This window comes from Myotis daubentonii, chromosome 5 (assembly GCF_963259705.1).
Source record: "Myotis daubentonii chromosome 5, mMyoDau2.1, whole genome shotgun sequence".
Lineage (NCBI taxonomy): Eukaryota > Metazoa > Chordata > Mammalia > Chiroptera > Vespertilionidae > Myotis > Myotis daubentonii.
Genome location: NC_081844.1, coordinates 3,508,340 through 3,531,277, shown reverse-complemented (window position 1 = coordinate 3,531,277; position 22,938 = coordinate 3,508,340). Strand labels below are relative to the sequence as shown.

The following is a 22,938-nucleotide window of genomic DNA, read 5'->3' as shown; positions in this document are numbered from 1 at the left end:
TCTCTCAAGGTCTCTCTCTCCCTCCCTCCCACTACCCTCTCCCTCTTCCCCTGGTTTATCTTCTTTCTCCTCTTCTCTTCATTCTCTCTCTTCTCTCTTCTCTCTCCCACCCACAACTCGCTCCCTTTCCTCTCTCCTCTCCCATCATCCTCTTCTTTCCTCACTCTCTCCTCTCTCCCTCCACCATCAAAACTAGGAATTCTCTCTCTCTTTCTTTAGAAAACAGCACCTGGTTACCCTATGCCCCGAGAACGTGCATAACACATACCTCTTGACATCCTTGCAGTTTTGATGAAATGCCTGCCTTCCAGATGTTTCTGTTTCTCTTTATGCTTCATGGTTGAACTCTTTAAAGAGTCACTCAAATCAGATACCTTTCTCCCCCAAGAGTTTGGGGTTCTCCCCCAAACTCTGAGAGCAGAGTTTGGGGGAGAGTGTCAGTTGATGATGACAAAGAATAAAATTAACAAATACAATCAATATAAACAAATTACTATCAATAATAAGACACTTGAGAGACCTCTCCTCTCACCAAATCACTGTTCTGACCAGTGCTTAGGACACCAACAGGGCAGTTATGATGCACGTTGTCACCATGGTTCCAGTGGTGTTCTATGACCTGTGCATGACATCAGTGCACCCCAGCCACCCAACCAGTATTCACAGAACTACAAGGCTGCCACACCCACTGGCCAGAGTGATCCTTATATCCAGTGGAAACACTACCATGAACTTGAATTGAATTTTTTATTGTTTACTTCATATCAAAACGAGAGGATAGGTGACTTGAAACAAAAGAAATGATTTTATATGTCTAGGATGACCACATTACTAATTCTCCCCAGTGGTGAGGCTAAGCAATACCTGAGAAAAGTAGGCTTAGAACCATGCCTGTCTCACAGAAAGTGGTATTTTTATGTAGTATATGCTATTGGCAGTTCTATTTACCTAATGTATAAACATGAGTTATATGTGAGGTATGTATTGGTGTATACTAATATGTGTGGATTTGAAAATTCCATACAACTCTATCATTTATCGAGTATCCCCCACTATGGGGAATAGTCTCATGCATTTTTGCAACAAGCCATTTTCTCTTTGGCTATGCTTGTCCTTATCATGTCCCCAGAGGCTTGGGGAAAGCGGGAGCCTCTGGCCCTTGTCATGAATCCTGTTCTTGTCAAGCTAGAAGGTCTCATTTTCCAGGCTCTGTTCTAGGTCCCCATCTAGATCTTCTGGAAACGGTTGGGCTCCAAACAGGGTTTGAACTCTATAGAATCCATTCTACATCCCACCCACCACAGAATATGCCTCATCCCTTAAGAGCAATATGTATTTACTTAGCAGTTACATTAGAACTTGGCTGACTTAGCCTTCTCAGTCTTCCTTATGCCCAGTAGGCCCTGCCTCTGGGTCTTACCCCATGTAATCATGGGCAGTATTTTCCAGTGCTATCACCAACACACTATTATAAATAGTGGTGGAAAGAGACTGCACTTGCAGTGGTGAACTCAATAGAGATGATGTGTTATAGAATTGTATCCTTATATTTTAAAACCAATATAACTCCAGTAATCTCAATAAAAATAAAAGAAACTACAAAACAATAGATGTCATTAAAAAAATTACGTTTTCAAAGAATTTTGTTACTTCCAGGCTCTTCTACTTTTCTCCATGTTATTTATCTATAACTTAACACTGGACTCTTTCAAGTGTCTCTTCAGTTTTTTCTTGGCACTAGGTTTCTTTGAGAAGGGATTTTTACCTTCATGTGTGAATAACACTCTATCACCTGAATTATTATTTTTATTTTGTGCTTTTTGCTTCCCATTTGTCTTTTCTTTCAAAGTTTCTTGACCTAAATTATAAATGTAGAGTTTATAATCCTAGAGAATTTAGTGATGTGCTTAATAAATAAAGAAGGAGTGAGCAGGATCAATGAGTGTAAACCCTGGTCATCTGGTGTATGGTTACAATATTTTGTCTTTCCACATGATTCTTGAGATTTCCACAATAACTTAATTGCTGTAGTCATCCCTATATATAATCTAAGAAAAACTTTTGGATCATCTTTTACTACTAATGATATGGCTAAGATCCATTATTAAATCCATTAGTAGATTTCATTAAGGAGGACATAAGAATTAATAGGGTAAAATAGTAATACTATATAAAATATAATAATAAAAGCATAATATGCTAATTAGACTGGAAGTCCTTCCAGACAACCTTCCGGACGAAGCCAGGGCTGCCAGGGAAGCCCGGATTCCAGGTGCCTGCTCATGGCTGAAGTGAAGCCCAGGTTCCAGGTGCCAGAGGGAAGCCGGGGGAAGGAAGCCGCGGGAAGGAAGGCCTACTCTGCATGAATTTCATTCATCAGGCCTCTAGTACTATACAAAACATTTTAAAGCTAGAGGAACAAATGATCCCCTTGCAGAGAAACAAATGATCCAAAGACCTGATATTGCCTGGGTTTTGTAGCTTCCATTGTCATTAACTATTATATTGTTCTTGTGAAGTTGGAGGTGGTATTTACTTTCATCATTTTTTGGCTCTTCCATCCAATCATTTTATCTGAGGCTCCTTGGTGCCTTTTAACCAATCCATCCCATTCCTCCCTCCTCCTCTTCAGTGTGTACATTATGTGACCATCCACTCTTGTGCTGTTGGGCTGAATTATCTCTACCTAAATCCTCACTTCTTGTAGGAGACAGTGTTGCCAAAGCAGAGTGGCCAAGCTAGGAACTATTCAGGGCATTGTGATAACTCCTGTGTTTGAGAGACAGAGAATGCACTTCTGAAATGGAATGGGAACAATAACCAGGTTAATTAAGGAGAGCTCTACTAAAGAATCTGAAGGAAGAAATGATTCTCAAAGCTACTCTTCACAAGTAGTAGCATATTACATCCTCAAATATTTGTGCGAACACTGTATTTACATTGCATATAAATACATACTCTCTCACTAGAAACATTGGTTTCAATTTCACTTTGAGGAAGCATCGTATTTTGTTACTCCTTCAAAATTACTGTTTTTATAACTTTCAAACCAATTTCTTACATTTAAAGATATATATAGCATCACATATGATAAGATAATAGCATTAATTAATTTATTTATTGAAAAGATCTCTGCAGAGTGCCAGGCACTCACTAGGAATTGCTGATGCTCTTGAAATGATGCAACCTCTGCTTTCAAGGAGTTTATTTTGATGAGGAAGACAAACAGGTAAAGAGGTTTGACTATATGGGCTGTTAGTGCTCTGATAATATTCTGGACAGTTTTGTGATTCATTTCATTTTAGTTTGTTATGCCCTCTATTCAGTTTCCACATAGTAGCAATAGACTTACCTGAATATTAAGGACATATGGATTGATGTATAAGGTTGGTTAGAAACCTTCTAATCGGAATAAACCATTATTGGAGAGGCTGGAACTTGCCCCATTGGATGCCACTAGGGACATTTCATCATACCTATGACGCTGTCTTAATGTTTCTACTAGAAAGTAAAAGTAAAATTGGAGTGAACAGAAATGGTGATGCAAGATGGGTAAAGCACATATAATCAAGATGCTTTTCAAAGTCTCACTAGGTTAACATTAATCCTTGAAATAAAATGGAAATGATTGATAAAGATGGTATTTGCATTCTTCATTAGTTTACTACCTTTTTTTCCCCATGGGGGAAAAAGAAGAGTAAAAGGACAAATTATAAGTGGGGGAATATATTTACAATTTTCACAACCAAAAGGAATAGTGTCAAGCATGTTTTAAAAATAGGTACAAATTGGTAAGAAAAAGAAAACTACTTAAACAAAAAAAGGCGAAGTATATGAATAGGAATTTTGCTGAAGAAGAAATATAAGAAACAAAATTATTAGAAATCAGAGAAATTTAAATCAGTTTCATACTGAGATGCCCTTTTACATTATTCAATTAATAAAAACTATGTGACAATATGAAATGTTAGAGTATATATGGCCAAACAGATTCTCTTATTCAGATGCAAATATATTCAAGATAGTTTAGCATTACCTCCTAAGGCTGAACACTGCATATTTTATAGGGAAATATTTCCACTCCTAAAATATATAATTAAAATTATACAGGAAACTCTTGTCTGTGTACATTAGAAGCCATGTGCAACAACGTTCATAGCAATTTTGTTCAGAACAGGGAAACAAATGGGAAGCACTCCAAGTGTTCATAATGAGAACACAAAAAAACTATGGGGTAATCACATAATGGATTATCAGAAAGTGGCAAAAAAAACTAACTATGGTAACAAGCCCAACATGGATGAAGCTCAGCAGAATAATATTTAATGAACCCCCCCCCCACCACAGCTCCAACACTATATAAAACACGATGCTTTTAATAAAGTGACATAACTGAAATTGAAAAAAATCAGTTGCATTTTATACAACAGTTAATAACTATATAGTTCTTGGGAAATCTTCAAATGTATAAAACAATATAAAGAGGAAAGCCTGAATGATGAACACTGACTTTAGAAAGATAAGAATATATCAAGAGAAAACATGGTAATGGGAAAGATAGACAAGAACATATGTTTAGATGTGGATTAGAATGTCTAGTGCAGTGGTCGGCAAACTCATTAGTCAACAGAGCCAAATATCAACAGTACTTCTTCAAAATAGACTCGCCTAGGCCTAAAACCGACTTCTGCGCATGGGCCACGAAGTTTCAATCGCACTGTACGTGCGCACCCGCACGTGGTATTTTGTGGAAGAGCCACACTCAAGGAGCCAAAGAGCCACATGTGGCTCATGAGCCACAGTTTGCCAACCATGGGTCTAGTGGATTTACTTGTACTTGCTACATGCATGAAAATACTTAACTAAATATACACAATATTAGAGGCCCGGTACACAAAAATTTGTGCACTCAGGGGGGTCCCTCAGACCGGCCTGTGCCCTCTCACAGTCTGGGACCCCTCAGGGTATGACCACCTGCTGGCTTAGGCCCACTCCCCAGGGAATTGGGCTTAAGCTGGTGGTCAGACATCCCTCTGGGAGTCAGGGAGCCCTTGGGGGATGTCCACTTGCCAGCGGAAAGCAGGCCTAACCTGCAGTCGGACATCCTTAGCGCTACTGTGGAGGCAGGAGAGGCTCCCACCACCACCGCTGTGCTGGCAGCCATCAGCCTGGCTTGTGGCTGAGCAGAACTCTCCCTGTGGGAGCCCACTGACCACCAGGGGGCAGCTCCTGCATTGAGCATATGCCCCTGGTGGTCAGTGTGTGTCATAGTGACCAGTCATTCCCAGTCATTCTGCTGTTAGGGTCAGTTTGCATATTACCCTTTTATTATATAGGAGAGAGGCCTGGTGCACAGGTGGGGGCTGGCTGGTTTGCCCTGAAGGGTGATCCGGATCTGGGTGGGGGTCCCGCTGGGGTGCCTGGCCAGCCTGGGTGAGGGGTTGATGGCTGTTTGCAGCTGGTCACACCCCCTTCAGGGTGGGGGTTCCCACTGGGGTGCCTGGCCAGCCTGGATGAGGGGCTGATGGCTATTTTCAGGTTGGCCAAGCCCCTCAGCGGGGACCCTCACTCCATGGCAGGTATGGCCAGCCTAGGTGAGGGGCTGAGGGCTGTTTTAAGGCTGGCCACACCTACCGGCAACCTAAGCTCCCAGCCTCTCCTTTTTTTTCCCTGCGGTTTATTTATCTTCTATAATTAAAGCTTTGTAGCCTTGAGCGGAGCCGAGGGCGGTCCAGGGCAGGCGGGAAGCTTGGCTTCCTCCATCGTGGGGGCAACCCAAGCCTCCTGCTCGCTCCAGCTCCATGGCTGCCGCCATCTAGGTTGGGTTAATTTGCATACTTGCTCCTGATTGGCTTGTGGGTGTGGCTTGTGCATCGTGGAGGGGTGGTTAATTTGCATGTTTCTCTTTTTTTTTTTACTGTCATAGTTTTATTTTTATATTTATTTTATTTTGGTTTTTTTGCTTAAAGTACAAAGAGTATTACATATATCTCCTTTCCCACCACCCCTTGACATTCCCTGGGCCTCCCCTACCCCCCAGTGTCTTATGTCCACTGATTTCTGGAGATGAGGTTCGTTCTCTGAAGCTGTAACTCCGTGTCAAGCACACAGTGTTGAGGGAACCAGAGGAGTCAGACCAGCGGGCAGGGTGATGAAGGCACCGCTGTGGGCACCTCGGGAAGGTGAGCGCTAAGCCGGAGCACATCGGCTGCAAGGCGGACCTGAGAAAACATGAGGCCTGAATGGTTGCACGCAATGAAACGGCAGCTTTTCAGATTCCGTGGCACAATGGCTCAGAGCAGCTTTGAGGTTTGTTTTTTTTTTTACAAAAATCCTCCACGTGCGTGCAGAACACGTAAGTGCGCGTGGGCGGGATCTGGGTGGGAGTACGGATGGGAAAGGCCATTCTGCGAGGTCTCGGGAGGAAATGCGGTGCTGGTCCCAGTGTGGCCGTGGCCGTGGCTGTGGCCGTGGCCTTGGCCGTGGGTCAACTGTGTTGATGGCCCCGTGCTTTGTAGAAGGTGAAACTTGCCAGCGACGAAACGGAATATTCAGCTGAGGAGATTTCTGAGCACAGTCCTAGGACCGGCTTGATTTCTTCCCTAGTAAGACGCCGAAGAAGGGGGTCAATGGAGGACGCCATTGTTAAGGAAAAAGGAACCAGAACCGGGAGCTCTGGGGAAACCTCAGCCCATGCGGATGTTACGGCAACGATGGGAAACCAGTCCCTGACGGGCAGGGCCTTCCGGGTCGGGGAGCCCTGGCATCCTTGTCCCCTTTACCCGGGGGGAGAGGGGGAAGAACAGCATCTGGTACAGCCACACAGCCTTGTTTCTGTAGCCCCGAATTCCCTCTCTAATTAGTGGTGGGCGGTCAGCAGTGACAGTAAAAACGGCATGAAAACAGGGCCTCTCACCTGGAGAGCTGTGAATGAGTGCCCCATGGGTTCTTTAATTGCAGGGGAAGAGGGAGGAAATGTCTCCCTAACCCTCTCCCTTCTCAGGGAAAAGTGCTAATGTTATGTAAATTGAAATCTGAAGTCAGCAAAGCCCAGAGCCTTGGCATGGAAACCACAGTTCATCGGAGGACACGCGGAGCAGAGCCGTCTTACACGCGTGCTCGCATTTTATATCGCGATGTACGCAGGAGTTCCCAGGGACTCGGAGCCTGGGAACCTGGTGTGAGAGCAGTGGGCACACCTGGCTTTTCTCCCTAAGAAGATGCTGTAAAGGCTACAGAACCCTTGAGAAATGGGGATAAGTGCACATACAACCCCTAAAAACTTTTCACCCAGTGTGATCCCTAAGTTGCTCCGTTAGGCAAATAGGATTTTTAAAAAGAAATTTGCGGGGGGGGGGGGGGGGGGATTTGGTTACAGATAATAAAACATAAAATAAGTAAGGTTACTATTTCTCTTTATTTAAATGTTAAAAAGGCAGTTATATTCCCAATCTTTTTCTCATTCCTTACCAGCTTCGGGCAAAAACATTTTTTTAAAAAATTTACATGTAGTGAATGTATTTCACAGATCATTGTAAAAAATGATGGTTGTTTTTAAATATATTTAACCCAAGATCTGATCATTTTGACCTTATTGGGGTGGCACTGTTAATAAGAGTACATAGGTTTCGTCCAGCCAGCGTGGCTCAGTAGTTGAGGATCTACCTATGAACCAGGAGCTCACAGTTCAATTCCTGGTTAGGGCACATGCCCTGGTTGCAGGCTCCATCCCCAGTAGGGGGTGTGCAGGAGGCAGCCAATCAATGCTTCTCCCTCACACATGGGTGTTTCTATCTCTCTCTTTCTCTCCCTTCCTCTCTGAAATCAATAAAAATATATTTTTTTTAAAAAGAGTATACAGGTTACAAGTGTAAAATTCTACATAGGGCATCCGCATATTTAGGCAAAAACGTTTTATCCTCTGGCAGCAGAGTTAAAAGAAATCGTTAGTCACAATGTGTGTATTTTACACATTTGAGCTTGGAGTTAATGAGGAGGAAGCCGGAGGCTGCGCCCGGAGAAGCCGTTGCTCTGCTAGGAATTAATGGACATGTACTGGGGATGTTTCATTGCTTGGGGGAACACTGGAGAATATTTAAAAGGAATAGGAGCATTTTGCATAAAAATGGAAAGTCAATGACTTAAGCTAAAACGGAACATTTGTATTTACTTGGTGTCATATTTGCTATACAGAGTGACTCGCCACTTTCCAGACCCAGGCATCTCCATGTCCCTGACTTGGGAAATGTTCCCCCAGCGCCCTCCCCTCCTCCCGCCACCCAACATGCCCTCATGCAGGAGCCAAGCGACCTGGAAGACAGGCGCCTGTGGCCAGGAGCCCAGCTCAACAGGGAGCCAGCGACCCAGATGCTGCTGCAGGCCCATGTGCAGGCTGCCCTGAGGGCTGCTCTCAAAGCCCCCTCCCCCCTCCACACACACACACACACACACACACACACAGGGAGGGAGCAAATGCAGCTCCGGGTGGGGACAGGGGTGGGAGAGCGCATCTCATAGAGACGGTGACCTGGGAGCCAGGCAGGCCTTGGGGATAAGGACGATGTCAGGAAGCAGAGAAGTGAAGGGTCACTCTGGACGGTGAGAGCAGAGAGGAGGAGGGCCACGGCTCCGAGGACGAGGTGACCTGCGGGGACCGGGCGTCTAGTGCTCAGAGTGTGGTCCAGAGCGAGCCGCCTCCCTGGGAGTCATGAGACACGCAGACCCGGCTCCCCAGGCCTCCGAGTCGGGCTCTGATTTTCACAAGGTCCCGTGGAGCTGTGAGCACGTGAGAGGCCGAGCCGCCATGGTCAGGGCCGCGGGCAGGGAGGGTCAGGATGGGACAGGTGACCTGAGAGACGTCCTGATGTCCATGCCTGTTCTCGGCGACTAGTGACGCGGAAACCAGACCAGGGGAGGCCATCACACAGAGAAAAGTACAGGTCAACTGCCCTGTGAACACAGAGACCAAGCTCTTCAGTGCGTTGAGGGGAGGACACAGCAGGGCCTAGAGGGGCTCACAGCTCTGACATCACCCGGCGGGACACCCCCGTCCACGCAAGATCCCATGAGAGGCCAGGTTTCCCCTCCCTCTTCCAACCACGGAGAATGCAAACAACGCATAGGCAACAGCAGCGCTCAGCGCCGCTCTGGGCACTGGGCACGGAAGGATGCAGAGGTGCGCCCTCTGCCGCTGGCTTGCTGCCTGCAGAAGTGTGGGGTGGGTGCAGGGCAGGGGTGCCAGGCAGAGCTGGGAGAGGAGCTGGGGTCCCAGGAAGGGATGTGAAGGCGGCCAGAGTCTGCCTTGGAGAACTGGGAGGGACACACTCTGCAGAGAGAGCTCACGACCTGCAGGAGTTTGCTGGGGCTTTCGCGGAGCACTGGGCACGGCCTGCGTTGGAGGAAACCACCTGGCCAGGCCAAGCACCTCAAGGTCAGATTCAAGGGGGCGTGTCCCAGGGGCGAACAAGGTCAGGAAGGAAGCCGGTCCCGCCCTCCGAGTGTCACATGAATGTGCCTGTCAAACGAGGGGACCACCCACGCCTACAGGTAGCTGCCGGACCTCCAGGGTGAAGAGCATTTCCGCCTGGAAATCTCTGGGAATCACTGGGAGCCCAGGAAGGAAGCTTTTGTATAAAACTGAGGGTTAATTTCATTCCATCAAATGATAACTGCCTCACATGCTGCAATAATTCAAGTAAGTTTTAAATCTAAAATGTGGCTGAGTAACAGATCGGGGCATTAACCTGATTTTCCATTAAAAATGCTATGGTTGCCACTATACAGAAGCCATCCCGCTAATCACACTAAAACACCGCTCTGTGTTAGAATAAGCACAAGTGAATTGTCACTGTGCTGCTTTGGTATTTGGTGTATTAAGAATTCCCGTATTTGACTGGGGCAGCCACCCGCTCCTGAGAGGGAGTCTCCTCCCCCCAGCCCCCAGGCAAGGAGCACAGCCACACCCAGATTCCACCCTGTACGAGATCAAGGATTAAGATAACCTGATCAGTCCCTGGGAGTTAACAGGGTCTGGCCTATAGGGGGATTTTCAATCCCAGTAACTAACTATTACGCAGTCAGCTCTGGGCAGTGAACTTCCACTGGACAGAGAGGCCCTATAGCCTCAGAGGCCAACCCCAGAACACTGCCACCCAGAGGCTGACCCACAAACTGACTCTTTGCTAAACACAAAATAAGGCAGTCTGGGAAATAAATGCGGCATGCTTTAAAATAAGGACTGTGGTTTACAACACAGAGGAACAGTATATCCCAGGGAAACTCAACACTCTCCTGAATACCTGGAAGGTCTAAGGCGAGCCACACTGAAGAATAGAAGAAACGAAGGACCTTCACTACTGCAATTTTTTTTCTTTTTTCACTTTTTAACTAAGAAACCAATTTTTTTTTCATTCTTTTTTTTTGTTCTTTTTTTTTTCTTTTTTTCTTTCTTTTCTTCTTTTTCCATCACCTGATTTTACCCTTTTAATTACTACCTTCTTATTTTTAACCAGTATTATTACTGCTACCATTTTACCATTTTTTAAAGTGCCATTTTATTTTTTCTTTATTTTATTTTGGGATTAGTGTTCACCATTCTATTTTCATCGTTATATTATTGGTTGTTTCTAGTTTGCATTCATATCCAGGGAGCTGTTGCTGGAATTTGTTGGGATTAATGGCTGTTCTATAGGAGTATTCTCCTCATATAAAAAGTCTCTTCCCTCTTCCACTTCATTCTCTCTTTTCGCTCTTTTTTTTCTTTTCTTTTCTCGCTTTTATTTTCCCCCTTCCTTTTTCCCAATTTCATTTTTGCACTCCCTTTTTTTGGTCCCTACTTTTCTTTTCCTTTTTCTCTTTTATCTTTTTCTCTTCCTTCTTCCTTATCCCCTAATTCTCTTAATTCAGGTAGTCACCTTTAATTGGGGTTATTAATATCGTGAATATATTTGTGTATAGTGCCTGGTACGTGGTGCCTTGTTGTGTTGTATTTTGTGCCTTTAAATCAACGCAGCAGATCCAAGCAACAGCAACATCCTGAGCACCTCATCCTCTGCTGAGGAACAGCAGCTGTACGTGAAACCTCGCCCCACCAGCCGGAAGAGCCACCACAGCTGTGAACAGCACCCACCAGAGGAGCTGCTGCCAACTGAAGAGCAGCTGCTACCACAACCGCCCGAAGAGCAACCACAGACCAAGGAGTCACTGCCACCAAGGGAGCAACCACTGAACAACTCAACGTCTAGATATGTCAGTGAGATCAAACATGGGTAGACAAAGAAACCCCCAAAGGAAAGAGAAGGAGGACTCTCCAGAAAAGCAGCTAAGTAATACAGAGGCATGCAACATGACAGATAAAGAATTCAGAATAAGGATCCTAGAGTGCATAAACCGGATGGAGGAAAAAATCGACAACCTCTGCAAGAAGCAAGAAGAAACAGATGAAAAAATCGATAACATATGGAAGAAGCTAGAAGAAACAGATGAAAAAATCGATAACATATGGAAGAAGCTAGAAGAAACAGATGAAAAAATCAACAACCTAAGTAAGACCCAAGAAGAAATGAAGAGTGATATAGCTGCAATGAAAAACTCCATTGAAAGTATCAACAGTAGACTAGGAGAAGCGGAGGACCGAATAAGTGAATTAGAAGACAAGGAAGCAAAACACACCCAAAATGTACTGCAATTGGAGAAAAAAATTAAAAGACAGGAGGAGAGCCTAAGGGAGCTTTGGGACAACATGAAACGAAACAACATACGAATAATAGGAGTACCAGAACAACAGAAAGATGAACAAGGATTAGAAAACCTACTTGAAGAAATAATATCAGAAAACTTTCCTGAGGTGGGGAAGAAAAAAGTCACACAAGCCCAGAGAGTCCCAAACAAGGTGAACCCGAAAAGACCCACACCAAGACACATCATAATCACCATGGCAAATGTTCAGGACAAAGAGAGAATCTTACAGGCTGCAAGAGAGAGACGGAAAGTTACATACAAGGGATCTCCCATTAGATTGTCAAATGACTTCTCAACAGAAACACATCAGGCCAGAAAAGAATGGACTGAAATTTACAAAGTGATGCAAAGCAAAGGACTGAATCCAAGAATACTCTATCCAGCAAGGCTATCATTCAAACTTGAAGGGGAAATAAGAAGCTTCACAGACAAAAAAAGACTAAGGGAGTTTGTCACCACCAAGCCAGCAATGCAAGGAATGCTAAAGGGACTGGTATAAAAAGAAGAAATAAAAAGCTCAGAAAGAAAACAGCCACACACACACACACAAAAAGAAATGGCTACAAACAAGTACCTTTCAATAATAACTTTAAACGTAAACGGACTAAATGCTCCAACCAAAAGACATCGAGTGGCTGAATGGATAAAAAAACATGACCCATACATCTGCTGTCTACAAGAAACCCACCTCATTAGAAGGGACTCACACAGACTGAAAGTGAAAGGATGGAAAAATATCTTTCAGGCAAATGGAAAGGAAAAGAAAGCTGGGGTAGCAATACTTATATCGGACAAAATTGACCTCAAAGTGAAGGCCTTAACAAGAGATAAGGAAGGCCACTTCATAATACTAAAGGGATCAATACAACAAGAAGATATAACCCTGGTAAACATATATGCACCCAATGTAGGAGCACCCAAATTCATAAAAAAACTCCTGGAAAATATCAAAGGAGAGATCGACAACAATACAATCATAGTAGGGGACTTTAATACACCATTGACAGCACTGGATAAGTCCTATAGACAAACAATCAGCAAAGATACAGCAATCCTAAATGACTCACTAGATCAGATGGACTTAATAGACATCTTCAGAACACTTCACCCCAAAGCCAGAGAATATACGTTCTTCTCAGGTGCTCATGGGACATATTCAAAAATAGACCACATATTGGGTCACAAGGAAAGTATCCCCAAATTCAAGAAGATTGAAATCATAAAAAGCGTCTTCGCAGACCACGATGGCATAATATTAGAAATAAACTACAATAAAAACAACCCAAAATACTCAAACACCTGGAAGCTGAATAGCATGCTATTAAATATTGATTGGGTTACCAATGAGATCAAAGAAGAAATTAAAAACATCCTGGAAACTAATGACAATGAAAACACAACAATCCAAAACCTATGGGATACATTGAAAGCAGTCCTGAGAGGGAAGTTTATAGCTCTACAGGCCTATCTCAAAAAACAAGAAAAAATGGTAGTAAATCATCTAACTCTACAACTCAAAGAATTAGAAAGAGAGCAACAAGAAAACCCCAGAGTGAGCAGAAGGAAGGAGATAATAAAGATTAGAGCAGAAATAAATGACATAGAGACCAAAAAAACAATACAGAAAATCAATGAAACCAAGAGCTGGTTCTTTGAAAGGATAAACAAGATTGATAAACCTCTAGCCAGACTCACCAAGAAGCAGAGAGAGAGGACCCAAATAAATAAAATCAGAAACGATAGAGGCGAAATAACAACAGACCCCACAGAAATACAAATGATTGTTAAAAAATACTATGGACAGCTTTACTCCAACAAACTAGACAACCTGGAGGAAATGGACAAATTCCTAGAAAAATACAGCATTCCAAAACTCAATCAGGAAGAATCTAAAAATCTCAACAGGCCAATAACTATGGAAGAAATTGAAGCAGTCATCAAAAAGCTTCCATCAAACAAAAGCCCAGGACCAGACGGCTTCACAGGGGAGTTTTACCAAACATTCAAGGAAGAACTAAAACCTATCCTCCTCAGACTACTACAAAAAATTCAAGAGGAAGGAACACTTCCAAGCTCATTCTATGAAGCCAGCATCACCCTAATACCAAAACCAGGTAAAGACAACACAATGAAAGAGAATTACAGGCCAATATCCCTCATGAACATAGATGCCAAAATCCTCAACAAAATCTTAGCAAATCGGATCCAGCAGTACATCAGAAAGATCATACACCATGACCAAGTAGGATTTATCCCAGGGATGCAAGGATGGTACAATATCCGCAAATCAATAAACGTGATACATCACATAAACAAATTGAAAGAAAAAAACCACATGGTCATATCAATTGATGCAGAAAAAGCATTTGACAAAATTCAACACCCATTTTTGATAAAAACTCTCAGCAAGGTGGGAGTAGAAGGATCATACCTCAACATAATAAAAGCCATATATGACAGGCCCACAGCCAGCATCATACTCAACGGACAAAAACTAACACCATTTCCCCTAAGAACAGGAACAAGACAGGGATGCCCCCTCTCACCACTCCTGTTCAACATAGTACTGGAAGTGTTAGCCATTGCAATTCGGCAAGAAGAAGAAATAAAAGGCATCGAAATTGGAAAAGAGGAAGTAAAACTGTCCTTATTTGCAGACGACATGATATTATACATACAAAACCCTAGAGATTCCATCAAAAAGCTACTAGACTTAATACATGAATTTGGCAATGTAGCAGGATACAAAATTAACCCCAAGAAATCTGAGGCATTTCTATACACCAATAGTGAACTTTCAGAAAGAGAGATTATAAAAACAATCCCGTTTACCATTGCACCGAAAAAACTAAGCTACCTAGGAATAAACTTAACTAAAGAGGTAAAAGACCTCTACTCAGAAAACTACAGGACGTTGAAAAAAGACATAGAGGAAGACATAAACAGATGGAAGAACATACCGTGTTCATGGATTGGTAGAATCAACATCATCAAAATGTCCATACTACCCAAAACAATCTATAAATTCAACGCACTTCCCATTAAAGTACCAACAGCATACTTCAGAGATCTAGAACGAACTTTCCAAAAATTCATCTGGAATAAAAAAAGACCCCGAATAGCTGCAGCAATCCTGAAAAAGAACAAAGTAGGTGGGATCTCAATACCAGATATCAAGTTGTATTACAAAGCCACTGTTCTCAAAACTGCCTGGTACTGGCACAAGAATAGGCATACAGATCAATGGAATAGAATAGAGAGCCCAGAAATCAGCCCGAACCAATATGCTCAATTAATATTTGACAAAGGAGGCAAGAACATACAATGGAGCCAAGATAGTCTCTTCAATAAATGGTGTTGGGAAAATTGGACAGATATATGCAAGAAAATGAAACTAGACCACCAACTTACACCATACACAAAAATAAACTCAAAATGGATAAAGGACTTAAATGTACGACAGGATACCATAAAAATTCTAGAAGAATCCAAAGGCAAGAAAATCTCAGACATATGCCGAAGCAATTTCTTCACTGATACAGCTCCTAGGGCACTTGAAACTAAAGAAAAAATGAACAAATGGGACTACATCAAAATAAAAAGCTTCTGCACAGCAAAAGAAACCATCAACAAAACAGCGAGAAAACCCACTGTGTGGGAAAACATACTTGCCAATGACATATCTGATAAGGGCCTAATCTCCAAAATTTATAGGGAACTCATTCAACTTAACAAAAGAAAGATAAACAATCCAATCAAAAAATGGGCAAAGGACCTAAATAGACACCTTTCAAAAGAGGACATTCAGAAAGCCAAGAGACATATGAAAACATGCTCAAAGTCACTAATCATCCGAGAGATGCAAATCAAAACAGCAATGAGGTACCATCTCACACCTGTCAGACTGGCTATCATCAACAAATCAACAAACGACAAGTGCTGGAGAGGATGTGGAGAAAAAGGAACACTTGTGCACTGCTGGTGGGAATGCAGACTGGTGCAGCCACTATGGAAGACAGTATGGAGTTTCCTTAAAAAACTGAAAATGGAACTCCCATTTGACCCTGTGATCCCACTTCTAGGAATATATCCCAAGAAACCAGAAACACCAATCAGAAAGGATATATGCACCCCTATGTTCATAGCAGCACAATTCACCATAGCTAAGATCTGGAAACAGCCTAAGTGCCCATCAGTAGATGAATGGATTAGAAAACTGTGGTACATCTACACGATGGAATACTATGCTGCTGTAAAAAGGAAGGAACTCTTACCATTTGCAACGTCATGGATGGAACTGGAGAGCATTATGCTAAGTGAAATAAGCCAGTCAATAAAGGAAAAATACCACATGATCTCACTCATTCGTGGACAATAGAGACCATTATAAACTTTTGAACAATAATAGATACAGAGGCAGAGCTGCCTCAAACAGATTGTTGAGCTGCAGCGGGAAGGCCGGGGAGGGTTGGGGGGCAGGAGGTAGGGGGGTAAGAGATCAACTAAAGGACTTGTATGCATGCATATAAGCATAACCAATGGACATAAGACACTGGGTGATAGGGGAGGCTAGGGGACTGTCTAGGGCGGGGGGATAAAATGGATACATATGTAATACCCTTTGTAATACTTTAAGCAATAAAAAAAAAAAAAAAGAAATGTTCTGTAAATGTTAATTAAAAAAAAAAAAAAAAAAAAAAAGAATTCCCGTATTTTAAAAATCTCGTCTCACTTGGATCTACCTCATCTACCAATTTAGCCTTAAACCCTTACTTTAATAAGTAGTGTAATCTCATGCATTTACCGACATCTAAGCTGTCTGACAGGTGCACTTATTCTATCTGGATCTTTTTATAAAGATATTTGTATTGATTTCAGAGAAGAAGGAAGGGGGAGAGAGAGATTGAAACATGAGTGGTGAGAATCATTGATCAGTTGCCTCCTGTACGCCCCCCACTGGGGACCGAGCCCACAACCCAGACTTGTGCCCTTGCTGGAATCAAACCCGGGACCCTTCAGTCCTCAGGCCTACACTCTATCCACTGAGCCACACCAGCCAGGGCTATTTGGATCTTCTTATCTTTGTGATATATCTTTTTTTAGTTCTCATGGTCAAAAAGAACAAAAACAAAAACTCAAAAAAAAAAACAACCAACAAAGAACCCAAGTATTTTAAAATAAGCTAAAGTATCAGATTTTAAATCACTCTTCACAAATAATTAAACCAAGATTTTTTTAAAAAAATAAAGCATATTAACCACGTAAGTCTTAATATTGTCATTAATATGTTTAGTGAAAGCAAAAATAGTTCATGTTTAGTGATATGAGAATGTTTTAAAATAAATCTTTATTTCATCTTTCTTAATTCCTAACATCTGTGCGTGCTGTAAATATTTATGTATGTATATGTACACATACACATATATATACATTATAGCTAATACTGTGGGAAGTGTTTATGATTTAGAGATAAACTATACTGGAGGGTGGTCGTTACTTTCCTGTTACTGATGGGATTCGCCACTTGAAACAACCAGATCACGGAGAAGGAGAAGAAGAAGGGACAGGGAAGTCGGGTCTCCAGGACACACAGCCCCTGGCCAGGGGCACAAGTAATGGCTGCCGGCCCACCCTCCTTCCCCAGCAGGCAGCACCTGGGACAGCAGCCTGTAACCCCCGAGTCCCTAAGAGGTCCTGCCTCAGTGTTATAGCAGTATACTTAGCTCTCTTGGAAGTTAAATATTATAATTTTTTATTCATTCAATGGAGGCTAAAGAAACTCAAATCAATAGGACTCAATATAAAATTTCAAAAACAAAAAGGAGCCTGTCTTACCTTATAATAGACAAACATGTAAATTGACCATCCCTCCACTACGCTCACCAGCCAATCAGAAGAGTATGCAAACTAACCCAACAAAGATGGCGGTTAATTTGCATATATAGACGCGAAGCGGCGGAGCAAAGACTGTAGGCTCCGGCCGGAGTGAAGGCCTCGGTCCTGGGTGCCGGAGGAAAACCGGTGCCGGCAGCCGGGGAAGGGAAGGCCAATTGCACAAATCTCTTCGTGCAACGGGCCTCTAGTTTTATTAACAATCTTTTACTTTTACAAACTCCTAACTATACCTTATTTTTAAGAATAACAAAAATCTGTGAATACATCTAAAATACCTAAATGTTACAGTCTGCTTTTTCTCATTCTAAGGCCCGCAAGAATATTCTTAGAGATATAAGAATTAAATAAAACTCGATTTTAAGCTTTATTTTTCATGATAACATAACAGATTAGTCTGGACCACCTGAAAGGATACCTTAAAACAGTGACTTGCCACCTATTTCGGTGTGAAAGTCAGCATCTGTATTTGCAACCACATTGAGACTAAGCAATCATAAAGAATCGCCATTTAATTTTAATCCACTTGATCTCCAATATTACACCAAAAAGTCCAGAGTGCAGCCCTGACCGGTTTGGCTCAGTGGATAGAGCATTGGCCTGCGGACTCAAGGGTCCCAGGTTCGATTCCGGTCAAGGGCATGTACCTTGGTTGCGGCATATTCCCAGTAGCGGGTGTGCAGGAAGCAGCTGATAGATGTTTCTCTCTCATCGATGTTTCTAACTTTCTATCCCTCTCCCTTCCTCTCTGTAAAAAAATCAATAAAATATATTTAAAAAGAAAAAAAGTCCAGAGTACAGTAAGCCTTTTTGTTGATAGCTGGTGTTAAGTGGGTTATGTGCATTATTCAAGAATTAAAGATGCTGTCATATTCAATGTATAAGGGGAAACCCCAAATAATAAAACACAAATAACAAATGAATGTGCATGACTGACCTGCAGCCAGGGAAACATGGCGTGACTACTGTGTCGCTTAAAGAGCCGCAAACACAGGGCAGGTTACCAGAGCACTGTTCCAGCACTTGAAAAGGCCAACTTTATCTAAATAGAAAAAAAAACAAATGAATTTAAAGAGACTTTTCATGTTTTCACTAAACTTTTCTTCCTATAAATATTTATAAAGTGGTATTGACAAATATTTGAGAAAGACTCATATTTATGGTTTGTTTTGTTTTGTCTATGAATTCTTCAAAAGATATTTTCAAACTTACTCAAAGTATTAGTTTTGTAATTCACTGGTAGGTTTAACAGAACTACGTCAGCTATATTTACATATTAAGCAGTAATTAAAAAAAACAACTCTACATCCAAAATATTCAGAATCAACAAGCCATAAATTGTTTGGCCAAGTTTAATATATAATTCTAAAATCACTTAACACATGAAATCTCTTTCATTAATTTAGCAGCAACCATGGCTTTTAAATTTTCACACAGACTGTGTTGGTAGTTTCCATTTCTAACCTGTACTTATTTGTTCTAAATTTCAATTATATTTTAAAATACACTGTGCTGTCTAATCCAACTGACTACAAAGCCCATTCTCCACATATCACGCCCCCCACCACACACACACACACACACACACCTATTGCATTAACTAGTCTATGGGCATTAAGCATGAGAAAGAGTAGCACGTATCTTGCAAATTATACCTTTCGGTACCTAACCGTGGTTGAGCTACAAAAGACTTCTGAGTGACTATACATACTATTTTAGTAGAAATATAATAAATTATCAAAATAAAGTCACAATAAAACATGGGGATGCTTTCCGATAAGAAGCAGCCCATCCTTTTCATTACAAGAACTATGGATAGTAACGTTCTCAATAATATTTAGTACTTTTTTTTACTAAAGATAACATTTAATATCCTATGTCTGCAACTGGATCTTTAAAATTATGAATCAAGCCAGTGAGGAGATATATTTGTTGACTTTATTAAGCCATTGCTTATTAATAAAATGTCATGATTCAAATTTGTTGTGCTTCCTTTATAAACACATGGAGCAACAAGCCCAGAATCCTTAGGAGAAAAGTGGGTGGGAACATGAGTCTTCAGGGGATTCACATTATGCAAGTCAACTCTTAAGTCCATGAGAAACTATAAACATTCATGAGATCTACAAAATAAACCTTAAGTCATCGAACAGAAAATTTCTGACTATAATTCTTCCCCTCACATCAAATGAGAAAAAAACAAACAAAAAACTTCAAGACTTAGGACAGCATTCTTTTTTTAAAATAAGGAAATTCCCCAATCTTACATAATTAAATGCCTATGTGCACAAGAATTGTTTTCCAAAATTTAGTAGATGAATGCCTTAATAAAATTATCATAAAGTATCTGTTTTATCAGATTTGAAATAAGCTACTCTATTTCAAGACGTTGGCCTCAAGAATAAAATAACACCTGACAATTTGAAGAAAAACTCTCCTAAGTCTATATAAGAATAATGACTCATGTACTTAAAATGCTTTCCATGTAAAACAAATTAACATTAAAATTAAATGTAAATATAAACGTGTTTGGGGGCATGGGTGTGTGTGCATGTGCGCACATATGTCTGAAAGGATGGCAGTTCTGTAATATATTATGATTCAACAATTCACTCTGACGTAGCCTACATATACGAATACCTTGGAAACCACGAGATTCATTTCCCTTCATTTTGCTTTGAACTGAAGCACCCAGGCAGGGACTGAATGTCTATAGGTTTCATTTCATATGGAAATAGTGCCATCATCTGGCCTATGGAACTGCTTATGTATTAAAATGAAATTTATTATGGATTAGAGGCCCCGAGCACAAATTCGTGCACAGGTGGGGTCCCTCGGCCTGGCCGGCGATCAGGGCCGATCAGGGCCATCTTGCCCAGTCCTGATCAGGGCCAATGGGGGCTGGCTGGCCGGGGAGGGACCACAGAGGGCTCCAGGGTGTGTCCAGCCCATCTCGCCCAGTCCAGCTAGCTAACCTACCAGTTGAAGCATCTGCCCCCTGGTGGTCAGTGTGCATCATAGCGACTGGTCAAGCAGTTGACCTAATGGTTGAACTATAGGTCGGACACTTAGCATTTTAGGCTTTTATACAGAGAGATTGTAGTTCCCTTGATGAGTTATGTGTACAGGTTATTAAGGAAAAAACCCTTAGTCTAAAATCAGTTAATTTTTAAAAGTAACCTTGAAAAATTAAGAGCATTTCCCAGCATGTCTTCAGATAGATATCATTTAAAAAGAGACTCAGCCGGGAACCCTGGATTCTGCTACTAAATCTAAGCAGATACTGAATCTCAGACTAAGTATATAGCCACTCTGGACTTCAGTTTCCTCGTCTATAAGATTGTTTAACTAAGTCATTAAGTTGCTTTCAGTCTAAAATTACATTGTTCTAGCTTTAGGCATGTTTATGAGTACTTCCGGGTTTAGCATCTTAATGTGGAATATAGGCCTGTCTATGGCATACTTTCCCATAGTTACCGCTTTCATTATTACAGGTCTGCTTGGTTATGCACTACACTTGAATTTTCCTCAAAAATAAATCTTGCCCCAGCTGGTTTGGCTCAGTAGATGGACCATAGGCCCATGGACTGAAGGGTCCTGGGTTCGATTCCAGTCAAGGGCACATACCTTGGTTGTGAGTTCCCCAGCCCTGGTCGGGGTATGTGCAGAAGGCAACCAATCAATGTGTCTCTCTCACATCAATGTTTCTCCCTATCTCTCTCTCTTCCACTCTCTCTAAAAATCACTGGAAAATATGCTTGATTGAGGATTAACAACAAAAAATAAAAAATTTTAAAAACTAAATTTTAATTTATACTTCTTCCTGTCCAAATAGTGTTCCCCTAAACAATATATGTTAGAAAGAATGGATAGAATCCGATATAATAAAAGGCTAATATGCAAATTGTCCCCTCGGGAGTTCGACCAACTGGGAGTTTGACTGCTCACTATGACGTGACCACCAGGGGGCTGCACAGAGCAAAAGAAGGCCCCAGCCAATCAGCCGATTGGCCCTGATCTCCAGCCAGGCCTAAGCACCCTACCCGTGCATGAATTTTGTGCACCGGGCCTCTAGTTACGCATAAAAGTATGTCAAAGAACTGAAAACAATTTTAAAAAAACACACCACACATTTTTGTGTAAAGGTTAATTGTGCACACTGTAGATAAGATGGGGCCAATATCAAACCAAGCACCCAAAAGTTAATGGGAAGGAGCTCCCTCCAGAGCTTCTAGAATCTAGCGTTACTGCATAAGAAACAGGACAGGCTCAGCCTGGGCAGCCTCGCTCAGATCCCACAGCCTTGGCCAACGATGCGCTGTAGTGCAGACCTGCCACCTTGCACTTCTCTGCCCTGCGCTTCATCCTTCCCCGTAGCAGTCATCAACTCACCTCTTGATTCCGGGGTCTTGCTCTGATGTACCTCCTTACCCAAACTCCGGCATCCATCTAGTCCAGGCTCTCGGCCTCCTAGGCCTGCCTTCCTAAAGTATCCGTCAGTCTTCTCCCCACAGGGCGAGCGAAGGACTTACCTCGGACTCCTCGGGGATGCTGGTGAGAACATCTTCCCCGAGTGCCCATGAAGGTCTCGGCACTGTCGAACAGAAATGCAACATGCGCCACATACGTAATTGTAAGTGTTCTGGTAGTCAGCTTAAAAACAGAGCAGAAGCAAGTGAAATTATTTTAACAATATATTTCTATTTACTACAATGTATGGGAAATGTAATCTCAATAAGTAAATATTTAAAAGACACATCTGTGGTGCTTTATTTTTTATACGAAGTCTTCAAAACCTGGTGTTTTATGCGTGTAGCGTATCTCAATGCAGACCAGAACATTTCAGTGCCTCAGGGGCCCCTGTGACCAGTGCCTACCCTCCTGGCTGCACCAGACTGGGAGAAAGGGGAACAGAAGCCAAGAATCTATATACTTAGCAAAACACCCATCTAGACTGTTCTATACGCGATTCATTCTGCAACTGTTACTGAATTTACATTTGGGAAAAAAAACCCCACCACTTTAATTATGTCAATCCTCAGAACCTAGAAGTCCTTGGTACTCCCAGTTCGATCAACACAGACTGGTATTCAAATCTCCCTAAAAGCAGCCTCACTTCCCCATCCAGCCTGCTGGCCAACTGGAGAATGTTTGGGGTTCCTCCATGAAGCTTTCCTAGGCAAACCTTCAAATGCTCATTCGTTCAACAAGTATTTGTGGGGCGCCCACTACGTGTCATCATGGACCCTCCACCGAAACAGGGACAATATGACGCAAGTCATCGCGTGATTTGATTGGAACAATGCA

General features: G+C 42.2%; 1 long non-coding RNA gene across 1 annotated transcript; it reads right to left on the bottom strand.

Annotated features, from left to right (window-relative positions):
• Positions 1-9,173: 9,173 nt before the first annotated feature.
• Positions 9,174-22,269, bottom strand: LOC132234068 (uncharacterized). The gene is made up of 3 exons (XR_009452869.1): positions 22,024-22,269; positions 18,569-18,673; positions 9,174-9,388 (listed from the first exon to the last, which is right to left on the bottom strand). It is a non-coding gene; the product is annotated as an uncharacterized LOC132234068 (long non-coding RNA).
• Positions 22,270-22,938: the final 669 nt, after the last annotated feature.